Source organism: Bombina bombina, chromosome 5 (genome assembly GCF_027579735.1).
Source record: "Bombina bombina isolate aBomBom1 chromosome 5, aBomBom1.pri, whole genome shotgun sequence".
NCBI lineage: Eukaryota > Metazoa > Chordata > Amphibia > Anura > Bombinatoridae > Bombina > Bombina bombina.
In genome coordinates, this window is record NC_069503.1 from 1,011,069,379 (window position 1) to 1,011,084,098 (window position 14,720).

Below are 14,720 nucleotides of genomic sequence, written 5' to 3' on the forward strand. Positions count from 1 at the left end.
CTTTTGCTGGAAAGAATAACTAGGCATAAGTAGCTAGCTGCTGATTGGTGGCTGCTCATAAATGCCTGTTGTCATTGGTTTACAGATATGTTCAACAAGTCCCCAGTAGTAAACTGCTATGAAGGATACCAAAAAAATGAAACATAATTGATAATAGACGTCATTTGGAAAAAATGTTTAAAGTTGTTTTATGTTCCTTAAATGTACACACACCTATTGCAAAGGATTCTTACAAAAATACTATACTGATATTTAATACTATACATGTGTCATAAGAATACCATAGTATAGGCATGTGCAACTTCTTTCATTTCAGGAGTAGAATTTATTCCCACTTGCAGAGAAAAACCATGTAGGTTGGATATGAGGAAAATTAAATAAATGAAGTGTCAGATAAATAGGAGCTGAGTGGTGCCACTGGGGCCCTAAATTGATAATCACCAGTGGTATAAATGGCAAGCAACACATTTCACAGAATACAGAAATAACTATTATTAAGGATTGTTGGTCTAACACATTACACAATCTGCTCCCAACAACTGTGTACAAGATTGCACTGTATTCATTTATGTAACATACAGATTAGGCACATTTATGTGTTTCAAAATATTCCTGTCCTTACCAGATCTACAATTGGGTTTATTCTACATAACTAAATGGTAAAAACCCTTTCAATTTTTAAATGTAACACAATTAGTAACATAGATTAAGATCTGTTACATTTACAAATGGAATATCTAGTCCTAAGTATATACACTTGTATGAGTAATACAAAAAGGAAGTGTAATATCCAGCCCAGCCCGTGTATATGTAACAAAATAGTACATGCAGTAACAAGATATAAACTCTGTAGCATATGTACGTTTCAGAGTTCAACAATGTGCAGAAATCATTTACTCTCACAGGCTGCTTTCCCACTTCCTTTACTCGCTGCTATGTGCAACACCCCATTCACTAGCAGTAATAACAAGAAGCCACTTTTCCTGCTACATAATAAAAACAGCCTGCAAAGTTCCATCCAAGCAGATTATTATAAACCATAAATCCATCTCAAACTGAGCAATATGCTGCAGTACAGTTTGGCAAACAAATCCTTAAACTAGGGCTATACATAACCCGGGAGTCAGAAAACCATTTGCTAGGATTTTATTTCTGGTTTCTACCATTTGGGAGCATTCTTCAGATATCTAAATATGCACGGCTCCTTTTTGGTTACAGCTCGCTCCTAAACGTCCCCGAGATCCAATCAAACAATGTTGCAATAAGTAGTATGCACAAAAATACACACACGATATTATTGCAGCCCTTTTTTTATTGGGCAGCAAAACGGTTAAGAAATGTTACAACTATTGTGCTCTAACGCCAGAAATAAAGATAACTAATATTAATAAGTGTAGTTACCAGATTCCAGCAGGAAGATCTTTAACAGTCCATCCTCCAGAAAACTGTGAGAAGCTGCAACAGTCAGAGCACAGAGACAGTGGGTCCTCCACCATACAGCAGATGCGCAAGCCTTTGGGCTGTGCGGCTTGCACCACTAGTTCTGCCCCCAGTGACGTCAAGATTGCTGTCACATGGCCACATGAAAGCCAAGAGAGCACTGGTTGTCGTAGCAACTACAGTACTGCTCTGAAATTATTTCAATAGGTCATCCGTCTTACTCTGTGCACACTTGATTCATTATAGGCTACCTTTCAGCCCAAACATTCGTTCTCATTTACATTTTCAGAATGAGGGTTTTGTGTCAGCCTCCCTAGGCTGTTGGTGTGTAGGGCAGGATAAGATTCAAAAATCCCCAACAAATCCAGCCTCAGTTAAAGCAGCCTTCAGCAGCAAAGCCCGCCCTGATCTAGTCACTGCCTCTCTGGTTATTTAAGGTGGATTAACATATTTGTTCTAGAGTTCAACCAGAAGAAATGTTATTTATAGTGAATCATCCGACGTGAAAAACGCCCATTACTAATGTGTAAACTAAAGAAAATGATTTATTGTGTCGTTCTTAAACCTTAGAGCCAATTGGAATTCCGATGTTTTGTCAGTAGCAAACCAATGTATTACATCTGATTTTTATTTTTTTCAAACAAACATGAAACAAGACCCTAAGAAAATATAAACGGGCTTCAAGTTTAAGCCAGCTGTGGATATGTTCCTATAGTTTTTACTTATGAATGATATATATGTTATGGTGAAGTAAGAAATCCGGGTAATCCTAGGATTATGCGGGTAAAAGGGGCATTACCCGAGTGGCTGTGGGTAAAGCCCGATCATGTAATGTATTTTTTTTTGCCTCTGCCTAGGGGGTTAGGGGGCGCCTCGCCGATACTCTGGCATCCACCCAAGTGAGCCTTGGGGAATGAATTTTACAAGGGTGGCTGTGCCCCCCTTAAACCCCCCAGGCATAGTTAAAAAATATAGTGAATATGGGTGAATACAGTGTATTATATATATATATATATATATATATATATATATATATATATATATATATATATATGTTATATATATATATATGTTTGATGCAGTGACTCCACACTCTGAGAGGATTTTTGATCTTACATCGGTTTTACCCACAGTCTTGGGTTATGTCCGTTTTACCCGGGTAATTCTAGGATTACCCAATATCTGACTTTACCAGCAACATATATATATATATAATTGAATTTCATTTTCTACTGTGTTTTGCATATGCAGACATCCCAACCTGCAAAAACTCATTTCAGGGAGGTGGCTTCACCCACTACTGCGCCGCCTCCCCCCACCACCCTCCCAGTTATATATTGGACACCTTGAAACCCTAAATAGGATAGAGACTTATCAATAAAGTAGCTTCCCACTAAAGTCACATTTAAAAAAAAAGTATCTTTATTGCACAACCACACACAACAAACCCATTTTCCAGTGACCGTACGCTTGTTGAATGCTTAAATATTTTAGAATACAAAGTTTAATTACGTGCAGTAAATAAGGTAGTATTTGTGTTTTATTTTATTAGAATAAGTGTGGGCTTTTTGGTTACTGATGCATGCTTTGAGGGTTCTATAACGTCCCAAAGCATTCCTTAAAGAAACACTTTTCTGGATTTGGGCCACATTGGATCATGGTACTTGGAGTTTCAGGGAGATTGCTTTCCATTTGCTGGCATCAGGGAGCCGCTATTGCAATCAGCGAGACTCCCTGAACTTCAGGGAGAGTTGTGATGTCTGCATATGTTTATAATAAACTTTAAAGTTTTTAGGACTTTGAAAGTATTTTTATTAAATATTTTCTGATACACTTGTAGAGATTTAGGGCCAGAACACAAGCAAAGTGCTAATTAACGCTGTGTTGTTAATTGCACTAGAAGTAAGATTTTTGCGCTCATCGGGTTGCGATTGTATTAAGAGTTGAAAGTAAACTGTTTTTGCTCGCTCGCTAACCTGACAAGCGAAAAAAGCCGAACTTACAATATCATGTGTGCGCTCACATATTCCCCCCAGAGAAGTCAATGGAGAAAAAAAAGTGGAAAAAAAGCCTAACACCCAACTCTCGAGCAAACCCAATCAAATATTCTTATGTGTGCTAATCAACACGAACATATGAATATTTCACATTCCAATGTTCTCCACATAGAAGAAAATGCTCTATTTATTCATAAATAAAATATTACTGCATATATTTGATGTTTTTGGTGCAATATATATTTATACCTATCTATCTATCTATCTATCTATCTATCTATCTATCTATCTATCTATATATATATGTAATTAGAAAAGAAGCAGCAACCCAGCTATACCCTTATCCAGCACTCGCTCATTAAACAAATATGAAAATACTGTGAGGCCAAGTCCAAAAAACCAGTAGCAGAGACTGAAATACAGTTAATCAACATCCTTTAATAACCTTGTTGTATAGTAACATAAAGATTAGAGGCACTGAATACAAACAAACTTGAATAAGTGGTGTATACCTGACGTAACAAGGCATCACAAGCCTGAGGAAGCCCAATCAGAACCTGTGTTTGGGTGAAACACGTGTTGCTGTTCTGTAGCCACGCCCACTGGAGCTCCGTGAGCGTGGAAGTATTTAGACGCGCTGTTTGGCTTCACGGTTAGGCAGAACGGATGAGTCGAGAGGGTGAACACACTGGTAATTTCCTGAAGGGGATTTTGGCTGAGAACTCGGGATTGTGGTGGCAGTGAGACGTCACTCCCGCAAGTAAGGTACCTGACAGCTACCCTCAGCATAACCTGAATAGCCCTCCATAACGACTCGCATGTACTAACTGACTTAACATAAGACCTACCGTTTAGCCACTAGCGTCCGGTGCATACCGACCTGACTCAATACAATCCTGTATGTGGTGACATCACTACCAATCACTTTGGAAACTACTTTTGATAACGACGCTGAGCGCTGGGGACTGGTTCACTGACCTGCATATCAACCCAGGAACTGCCTTAACCCTTTGCAAAAGACTTTAAGGCTTATAACTGCTATGGCCTAACCCCGCTTGCTTGTGCACAGAATCGACTAACACGCTTTGGTAGCTACCCTAGCTGGACTTTATTGACATTTTCCTTTTACAGGTTTTTTTCTTGGTCCATTGTCCTCAGTTGAGGAAGGTATACACCACTTATTCAAGTTTGTTTGTATTCAGTGCCTTTAATCTTTATGTTACTGTACAACAAGGTTATTAAAGGATGTTGATTAACTGTATTTCAGTCTCTGCTACTGTTTTTTTGGACTTGGCCTCACAGTATTTTCATATTAGCTTAATGAGCGAGTGCTGGATAAGGGTATAGCTGGGTTGCTGCTTCTTTTCTAATTACATTTCAATTGTTCTTACCCCCGTGCACCGGATAAAATTGACATTTTGGTTTTATCTGCGCTCAGCAATTAATTAGATCCTGTCCAAGCTGGTATAACTCTATCTCATATATATATATATATATATATATATATACACATGATTATATATAGGTATAGATATATAGAGATACAGTATATATAAGAATATCTATTTAGAAATACTATGTGCAGAACATTGGAATGTGAAATATTTATACTAAATATATAGTTAAAACCTTTATTAAATATGAATATTGCATAAATATGCTTTTACATATTTTTATCTACTTGGGCTCTAATGCATATACCTTTATATGTCTATATATGTGTACATATATATTTATGTGTTTATACTGTATGTTTATATAATTCTGTAAATACATATCTACACATATAAATACATAAATACACCAGCGGTAAACCCCTTATCTCTAGCGCACAAATGTCTGTGCTCCACTCATAATAAGGCCCTTAATGGGGCATAATATTGTTAAAATGTTCTAAAATTCTGCCTAAGACCCCAATATTTAAAACATCATCAGCCCAACAAGAAATTGCCTGTTTGGGTTCACCAGGCTTGCAGTCCATCAGTCTGTTGATACTGTATATTTTAAAAAGGTGAACTGAACCTCGTTGTGCTGATGATTGGCGATCTGTTTCCCATAGGCTATAATGGTAATCACAACTTCAGCAAAAGTCCGCCGACATCGTCCCTGAGCTGTGGTGGCAAGAAGGTGGGCTGTCTTTAAAGTGTGTTTACACAAAATAGACTTGAGTTTGTGAAAACAGCAAATGTTTTCTTGCTAGTAACATCAAATTATGCACATGTAAATTCATTTTCACTGTTTATTCACTAGGGCCTAGATTTGGAGTTTGGCGTTAGCCGTGAAAACCAGCGTTAGAGGCTCCTAACGCTGGTTTTAGGCTACCTCCGGTATTTGGAGTCACTCAAAAAAGGGTCTAACGCTCACTTTTCAGCCGCGACTTTTCCATACCGCAAATCCCCTTATGTAAATTGCGTATCCTATCTTTTCAATGGGATCTTTCTAACTCCGGTATTTAGAGTCGTTTCTGAAGTGAGCGTTAGACATCTAACGACAAAACTCCAGCCGCAGGAAAAAAGTCAGTAGTTAAGAGCTTTCTGGGCTAACGCCGGTTTATAAAGCTCTTAACTACTGTGCTCTAAAGTACACTAACACCCATAAACTACCTATGTACCCCTAAACCGAGGCCCCCCCACATCGCCGACACTTGAATAAATTTTTTTAACCCCTAATCTTCCGACCGCCACCTACGTTATCCTTATGTACCCCTAATCTGCTGCCCCTAACACCACCGACCCCTGTATTATATTTATTAACCCCTAATCTGCCCCCCACAATGTCGCCTCCACCTACCTACACTTATTAACCCCTAATCTGCCGACCGCAAAGCGCCGCCACCTACGTTATCCTTATGTACCCCTAATCTGCTGCCCCTAACACCGCCGACCCCTATATTATATTTATTAACCCCTAATCTGCCCCCCACAACGTCGCAGCCAGCTACCTACAATAATTAACCCCTAATCTGCCGACCGCAAAGCGCCGCCACCTACTTTATCCTTATGTACCCCTAATCTGCTGCCCCTAACACCGACGACCCCTGTATTATATTTATTAACCCCTAATCTGCCCCCCACAACGTCGCCTCCACCTGCCTACACTTATTAACCCCTAATCTGGCGACCGGAGCTCACCGCTATTCTCACCTAAAGCTAAGTCTAACCCTAACACTAACACCCCCCTAAGTTAAATATAATTTACATCTAACGAAATTAATTAACTCTTATTAAATAAATTATTCCTATTTAAAGATAAATACTTACCTGGAAAATAAATCCTAATATAGCTACAATATAAATTATAATTATATTATAGCTATTTTAGGATTAATATTTATTTTACAGGTAACTTTGTATTTATTTTAACCAGGTACAATAGCTATTAAATAGTTAAGAACTATTTAATAGCTAAAATAGTTAAAATAATTACAAAATTACCTGTAAAATAAATCCTAACCTAAGTTACAATTAAACCTAACAGTACACTATCAATAAATTAATTAAATAAACTACCTACAATTACCTACAATTAACCTAACACTACACTATCAATAAATTAATTAAATAAACTACCTACAATTACCTACAATTAACCTAACACTACACTATCAATAAATTAATTAAATACAATTCCTACAAATAAATACAATTAAATAAACTAGCTAAAGTACAAAAAATAAAAATGAACTAAGTTACAAAAAATAAAAAAAATATTTACAAACATGAGAAAAATATTACAACAATTTTAAACTAATTACACCTACTCTAAGCCCCCTAATAAAATAACAAAGCCCCCCAAAATAAAAAAAATGCCCTACCCTATTCTAAATTACAAAAGTTCAAAGCTCTTTTACCTTACCAGCCCTGAACAGGGCCCTTTGCGGGGCATGCCCCAAAGAATTCAGCTCTTTTGCCTGTAAAAAAAACCATACAATACCCCCCCCCCAACATTACAACCCACCACCCACATACCCCTAATCTAACCCAAACCCTTCTTAAATAAACCTAACACTAAGCCCCTGAAGATCTTCCTACCTTATCTTCACCCTGCCAGGTTCACCGATCCGTCCTGAAGAGCTCCTCCGATGTCCTGATCCAAGCCCAAGCGGGGGGCTGAAGAGGTCCATGATCCGGCTGAAGTCTTCATCCAACCGGGAGCTGAAGAGGTCCATGATCCGGATGAAGTCTTCATCCAAGCGGGAGCTGAAGAGGTCCATGATCCGGATGAAGTCTTCTATCAACAGCATCTTCAATCTTCTTTCTTCCGGATCCATCTTGCAGACCTCCGACGCGGAACATCCTCTTCTCCCGACGCCTACTAGCCGAATGACGGTTCCTTTAAGGGACGTCATCCAAGATGGCGTCCCTCGAATTCCGATTGGCTGATAGGATTCTATCAGCCAATCGGAATTAAGGTAGGAATATTCTGATTGGCTGATGGAATCAGCCAATCAGAATCAAGTTCAATCCGATTGGCTGATCCAATCAGCCAATCAGATTGAGCTCGCATTCTATTGGCTGATCGGAACAGCCAATAGAATGCAAGCTCAATCTGATTGGCTGATTGGATCAGCCAATCGGATTGAACTTGATTCTGATTGGCTGATTCCATCAGCCAATCAGAATATTCCTACCTTAATTCCGATTGGCTGATAGAATCCTATCAGCCAATCGGAATTCGAGGGACGCCATCTTGGATGACGTCCCTTAATGGAACCGTCATTCGGCTAGTAGGCGTCGGGAGAAGAGGATGTTTCGCGTCGGAGGTCTGCAAGATGGATCCGGAAGAAAGAAGATTGAAGATGCCGTTGATAGAAGACTTCATCCGGATCATGGACCTCTTCAGCTCCCGCTTGGATGAAGACTTCATCCGGATCATGGACCTCTTCAGCTCCCGCTTGGATGAAGACTTCAGCCGGATCATGGACCTCTTCAGCCCCCCGCTTGGGCTTGGATCAGGACATCGGAGGAGCTCTTCAGGACGGATCGGTGAACCTGGCAGGGTGAAGATAAGGTAGGAAGATCTTCAGGGGCTTAGTGTTAGGTTTATTTAAGGGGGGTTTGGGTTAGATTAGGGGTATGTGGGTGGTGGGTTGTAATGTTGGGGGGGTATTGTATGGTTTTTTTTTACAGGCAAAAGAGCTGAATTCTTTGGGGCATGCCCCGCAAAGGGCCCTGTTCAGGGCTGGTAAGGTAAAAGAGCTTTGAACTTTTTTAATTTAGAATAGGGTAGGGCATTTTTTTATTTTGGGGGGCTTTGTTATTTTATTAGGGGGCTTAGAGTAGGTGTAATTAGTTTAAAATTGTTGTAATATTTTTCTTATGTTTGTAAATATTTTTTTATTTTTTGTAACTTAGTTCTTTTTTATTTTTTGTACTTTAGCTAGTTTATTTAATTGTATTTATTTGTAGGAATTGTATTTAATTAATTTATTGATAGTGCAGTGTTAGGTTAATTGTAGGTAATTGTAGGTAGTTTATTTAATTAATTTATTGATAGTGTAGTGTTAGGTTTAATTGTAACTTAGGTTAGGATTTATTTTATAGGTACATTTGTAATTATTTTAACTATTTTAGCTATTAAATAGTTCTTAACTATTTAATAGCTATTGTACCTGGTTAAAATAAATACAAAGTTACCTGTAAAATAAATATAAATCCTAAAATAGCTATAATATAATTATAATTTATATTGTAGCTATATTAGGATTTATTTTACAGGTAAGTATTTATCTTTAAATAGGAATAATTTATTTAATAAGAGTTAATTAATTTTGTTAGATGTAAATTATATTTAAGTTAGGGGGGTGTTAGTGTTAGGGTTAGACTTAACTTTAGGGGTTAATACATTTATTAGAGTAGCGGTGAGCTCCAGTCGGCAGATTAGGGGTTAATGTTTGAAGTTAGGTGTCGGCGATGTTAGGGAGGGCAGATTAGGGGTTAATACTATTTATTATAGGGTTAGTGAGGCGGATTAGGGGTTAATAACTTTATTATAGTAGCGCTCAGGTCCGGTCGGCAGATTAGGGGTTAATAAGTGTAGGCAGGTGGAGGCGACATTGTGGGGGGCAGATTAGGGGTTAATAAATATAATATAGGGGTCGGCGATGTTAGGGCAGCAGATTAGGGGTACATAGGGATAATGTAAGTAGCGGCGGTTTACGGAGAGGCAGATTAGGGGTTAATAATAATATGCAGGGGTCAGCGATAGCGGGGGCGGCAGATTAGGGGTTAATAAGTGTAAGGCTAGGTTAGAGTGTTAGGTGCAGACGTAGGAAGTGTTTCCGCATAGCAAACAATGGGGCTGCGTTAAGAGCTGAACGCGGCTTTTTTGCAGGTGTTTTTTTTCAGCTCAAACAGCCCCATTGTTTCCTATGGGAGAATCGTGCACGAGCACGTTTTTGAGGCTGGCCGCTTGCGTAAGCAACTCTGGTATTGAGAGTTGAAGCTGCGTTAAAAATGCTCTACGCTCCTTTTTTGGAGCCTAACGCAGCCTTTATGTGGACTCTCAATACCAGAGTTATTTTTATGGTGCGGACAGAAAAAAGCCGGCGTTAGTTTTTCGGGTCGTTACCGACAAAACTCCAAATCTAGCCGTAGATTTGTTGCACTGGGAAATATCGCCACTGAAAAGCAGGCAAGACTGATATGTCTGAAAAGGAATAGCTAAGATGGAGGACAGTGCTTAGAATTTTAGAAACCCACAACGATATTTCCCTATTAAGGTTACTCCCATGGAATGCCCTTAAAACTCCAACGGAACACATATATATTCGTCATCGTCATGTCTGCGATCTACTTTGTTAATAAAACAAAAAAAAAACCTTCCTATTAAAACTATAGGAGCTAGGGGATTGTATAGTATAATGTTAGAATATGTATGTAAACTGTAAGCGTGATTGTACTGATCTTCTATTATGTCCTATTTTAAGATTGCTAATGCGTGTTCTCAATATTCATATTTACTTTATATTGAGAATGTGTGATTGTGATTGCAATATTCATTTTTCAAAATATTGCAATCGTGTTTTACTTATAATATTGCGATCACACTGTAGCAAATGTGTTATCTATCTATCTATCTATCTATCTATCTATCTATCTAGATATATTGTTCACCAAAAATCATCCGGCTTCTAAACTTGGATTCTTGCTTTATCAAATAAAGATACCAAGAGAATGAAGAAAATGTGATAATAGGATGCTGGTGAAGGGGAAGCTTTCCCTGAAAACGTTCCATTAAATTTGTGAATTTACGTTAATTGAAGTCCTGTGAGTGAATTTGTTTTGCGGAATATTTACTATATTTATGCACCCAGGCGGATGACCTTTGGAGGATAACACTGTAGTTTGAACTCTGGATACTGCTTTGGATATACCGACAGTATCAGAGAAGCATTGCTACCCACTGTATGATAAATGTCAGCCTTTTTGAATATTTCACCAGCTTTCTCAACATCGTGATGGATCCCTTTTTAATATCTCAATGGCTTGTGCGCTTTTGATCATTAGGACCTCAGTCACTGCTGCAACCCCATATTGGGCTCTATTTATCTATCAGGGGCGGACAGGTGGGTACATATTCGCCCCTGTCTGTCCGAGCTCTCGCTGCCTGAATTTAATCCTCTTGTGAGAACCTGCAGTTGAAGGGAGGTGAAGGGCTTGATAAATCAAGACCAATAAATTGCTACAAACATTTCTGTCAACTCACAGAATCATGATTACACTCATGCCAATGACTGATATGCTTTGTCTCTCCTCACTGAGATTTATACCTCATGGAAAAAAATAAATCTGCCATTTAAAGAGGATGTATATGCAAATGATCCTGTAAACTATTCTGTAACTAACTTGTTGTAAGCCTTTGGATCTATCATTCAGATCAGAAGGCATCAGGACCTACTACACATGATCAGTAAGGAACCTTAAATCATGTTTTAAAAAGGACATGAAACACATTTTTCTGTCTTGATTCAAATAGAAAATACATTTTTTAAATAATTTCAAATTTACTGCTGTGATCATTTTCCTTTATTTACGTCATATACTTTGTTGAAAGAGCAGCAATGTCCTACTGTCTGGTAGATAGTTGAACACATCATGTGAGACAATGACAAGCAGTGCATTGTTGCATTATTGCACCTAGATATGTTTTTCAACAAAAGATACCAATAGACTAAGATGAATTAAATAATAGGCATAAATTGGAAAGTTGTTTAAAATTCCTGTCTAAGGGCTAGATTACAAGTGGAGCGCTAATCTATTGCGCTCCCTCAAATGGGCAAATTTGTCCATTTGTGGGTGCACGATAAATAACCAGCCATTACAAGTGACTGGTTATTGATACAGCAAGCTCATGATAGCAATTAGCAGATCTCTGGTTCATTTTGTAAAAGTGCCCCAAATGCCCTCAAAATAAAAACTACTGCACCAGTCAGTTTTTAGGGTTTAAAAGTGGCAGGTGTGGGGTGTTAGAAAAAAAAAAGTGCCTTTACGTTGTGGTCTATGGGAACAGTGTGTTCCCTGTAAATATATATGTATATGCTTATAAACATATATATTTATTGTTAACAAGTGTATATACACATATTAACACATAAATATATATCTATATATTCATATACATATATATTTATTGTTAACAAGTGTATATACACATATTAACACATAAATATATATCTATATACTCATATACATATATATATATTGTTAACAACTGTATATACACATATTAACACATACATATATATCTATATATTCATATACATATATATTTAAAATTGCTGTCCATCACTGCGCGACTTACCCCCTTCTCTGCGCTTATGTTCTGTGCATCAGAACGAGGCTCCCATTGGAGCCTATGGAAGCGTGCTCTCGTGAGAGCAATACTTCCGTGCAATACGAACAGAAGGTTGCATTCGCATTGCACCTAACTCACAATACAAGCGCACATTTGCGTTCGCTGGAATTACTTAGTTGAGCGCAAATATCACTTTTGCAGAAGCTATATTTTCGCTCAATTTATAATCTGGCCCTAAATCAGGAAAGTTGTTATTATTATTATTATTGTGGAGTGTTGGGTACAAAGTAGAGGTAAACAATGAAAAATATTGTGTGGTAAATTACAAATACATTACAATTTAAACAAAACAAGTTAGTAGAGGGGGAGTAGGGCCCTGCTCCGAAGAGCTTACAGTCTATAGGTTGAGAGTGCAGAGATATAAGGTTTAGGGTAGCTTGTCACGTGGGTTGTAGTTTCAGCAGTGTGTCAAGGCAATTCAAGATAATCAGGATGAAAAATAGCTAGAGGAGGGATGGTAAGCTTTTCTAAGAGCAAAGTAAAGTTTCAATTTACTGTACTTTTAGATATTCTTATTATTTATTTGTATAGTACAGCAAGATTATGTAGCATATATTAGTAAAGAACACCCTTTTCTGTATAATGATGATAAAAATCTATGAATATATAGCTAATACACCAAACTCTACAATGATGATAGGCGTGTATGCATTAATATGAAAAACATCACAATATATAATTATGCTGAATAACTCAATATTGATAAAAACACTGTGGTGTACAATCCTTATGCATATTTACATTTTCCCAAAAGTAATAATTCCAGAACAAAGGTTTATGATCTCAACATGAAGAGTAGTATTTTCAGTAGTAATTTGTGAAAGCACTTCTTCACAGAAAGACTGTTTAAAGGCTTCGGGCATCTGCCTTCAAATGCTAACGGAGCACGATCCGTTAATTTAATTAAATTAAAAATACGTATAAGCTGGGTACTGGCAGACAGCTGCCAGTACCTAAGATAGTTGCCACTCCTGGGAGGGGGGAGGGTTAGAGAGCTGTTTGGAAGGGATCATGGAGGTTGGAAGGTTGAGAAGGGATCCCTACACAGCGGCAAAAATAATAATAGTTTTAAAAAAGCACTAAACTGCACACTGCTCTCCGACAAGGGCAAAAGAGCTAAATTTATGGCTATGTGAGTTTTGGTTGATTGTGAGCTTTTGATGGGGTGAGAGACTGGAAGTATTTTTGGAGCTGATTTCATTTCTGAGTAAGTCGATTTTGTCATTGAAGTGGCTGGCAAAATCTTGAGCTGACACAGAAGTTGCATTAGGAGGTGAGGGTGGGCGGAGAAGAAGTGGTTTAAGAGAAGAAGATATTTAAAGATTTTTGCAAAATGCAAGATGGCTGCCACATCATGTGACCAAGGCACCTCTCTTGAGCAATAGCAATTCTAGGTAACAGCAGCAGAGAGCACTGCAAGTTTCAAACTTGTAACATTAGCAGTGGCATAGGAAAATATTTTCAAGCATTTATCAAAATTAGTCACAAAAAGCAATATGGCGGCCAGAGCATGTGACCTATGAGTTCAATGTTGAATGAGATGTAGCAGAGCAATATGTTGTACCAGTATACTTGATTTTAAGAGCTTTGCATTAGCAGTTCAAGAGTTATGGGCAATAAAAAAAACGGCGTAATAATAATAAAAAAATAATAATAATAAGCCTGACAATAACAATAGGTTGTACCAGCATACTTGAATTCAAGAGCTTTGCATAAGCAGTTCAAGAGTTATGAGCAATAGAAAAAGCGGTGGAATAATAATAAAAAAATAATAACAATAAAAAATTAACCTTGACAATAACAATAGGGTTGATAAAAATATATTCATATATATGTAGCTGTATATATCCATACCTATATATAATAATCTATATATCTATCAATCTGTATATATATATAAATATATATATATATATATCCACGAAACAAAGCGCACTCCAAAGGACTTATCATATGAACAATAATCACTTTAATCAGCGTGAACGTTTTTGGGTAAATCAACCCGTCCTCAGACAAACAGTGAATCAAAAAACACTTACCCACCACCAAACATATAACACTTCACAGAAACTTCCAGACACTACGTTCTCCCCAGTAGCCACCCCCCAACATGGGCGTAATCACCCGGGGCAGCGCACGTCCGCATATTGACATTCTGTTATGAAAGCAAATAAACTTACATTAATAAAACAAGCAAAGCAAACTTCTTAAACAATATGACAATGGAGAAAGGAAATGCTTTTTAACTTTCTATCTCTAAAGATAATAGCGTAACAGCGAGTGCATTCCATTGGCTGCATATGTACCTCCGTGGTTACCATGGTAACATATACACAAAACGCCAATTGGCGGAGGAAAAATATATGCTGCCCTTGTTAGCAACCTACAGACTTAGTAGATATCATTACTATTCATAAATTATAAAAA

At 37.7% G+C, this 14,720-nt stretch overlaps 1 protein-coding gene across 2 annotated transcripts in view; it reads right to left on the reverse strand.

Moving 5' to 3' along the window:
* NCALD (neurocalcin delta) overlaps positions 1 to 1,702 on the reverse strand; it is a 240,431-nt gene extending 238,729 nt beyond the window's left edge. For both annotated transcript variants that reach the window (XM_053715258.1, XM_053715257.1), the window contains exon 1: positions 1,402 to 1,702. The gene's annotated coding sequence lies outside the window, so the exon portion shown is untranslated. The remainder of the gene's footprint in view (positions 1 to 1,401) is intronic.
* Between the last annotated feature and the right edge of the window lie 13,018 nt (positions 1,703 to 14,720).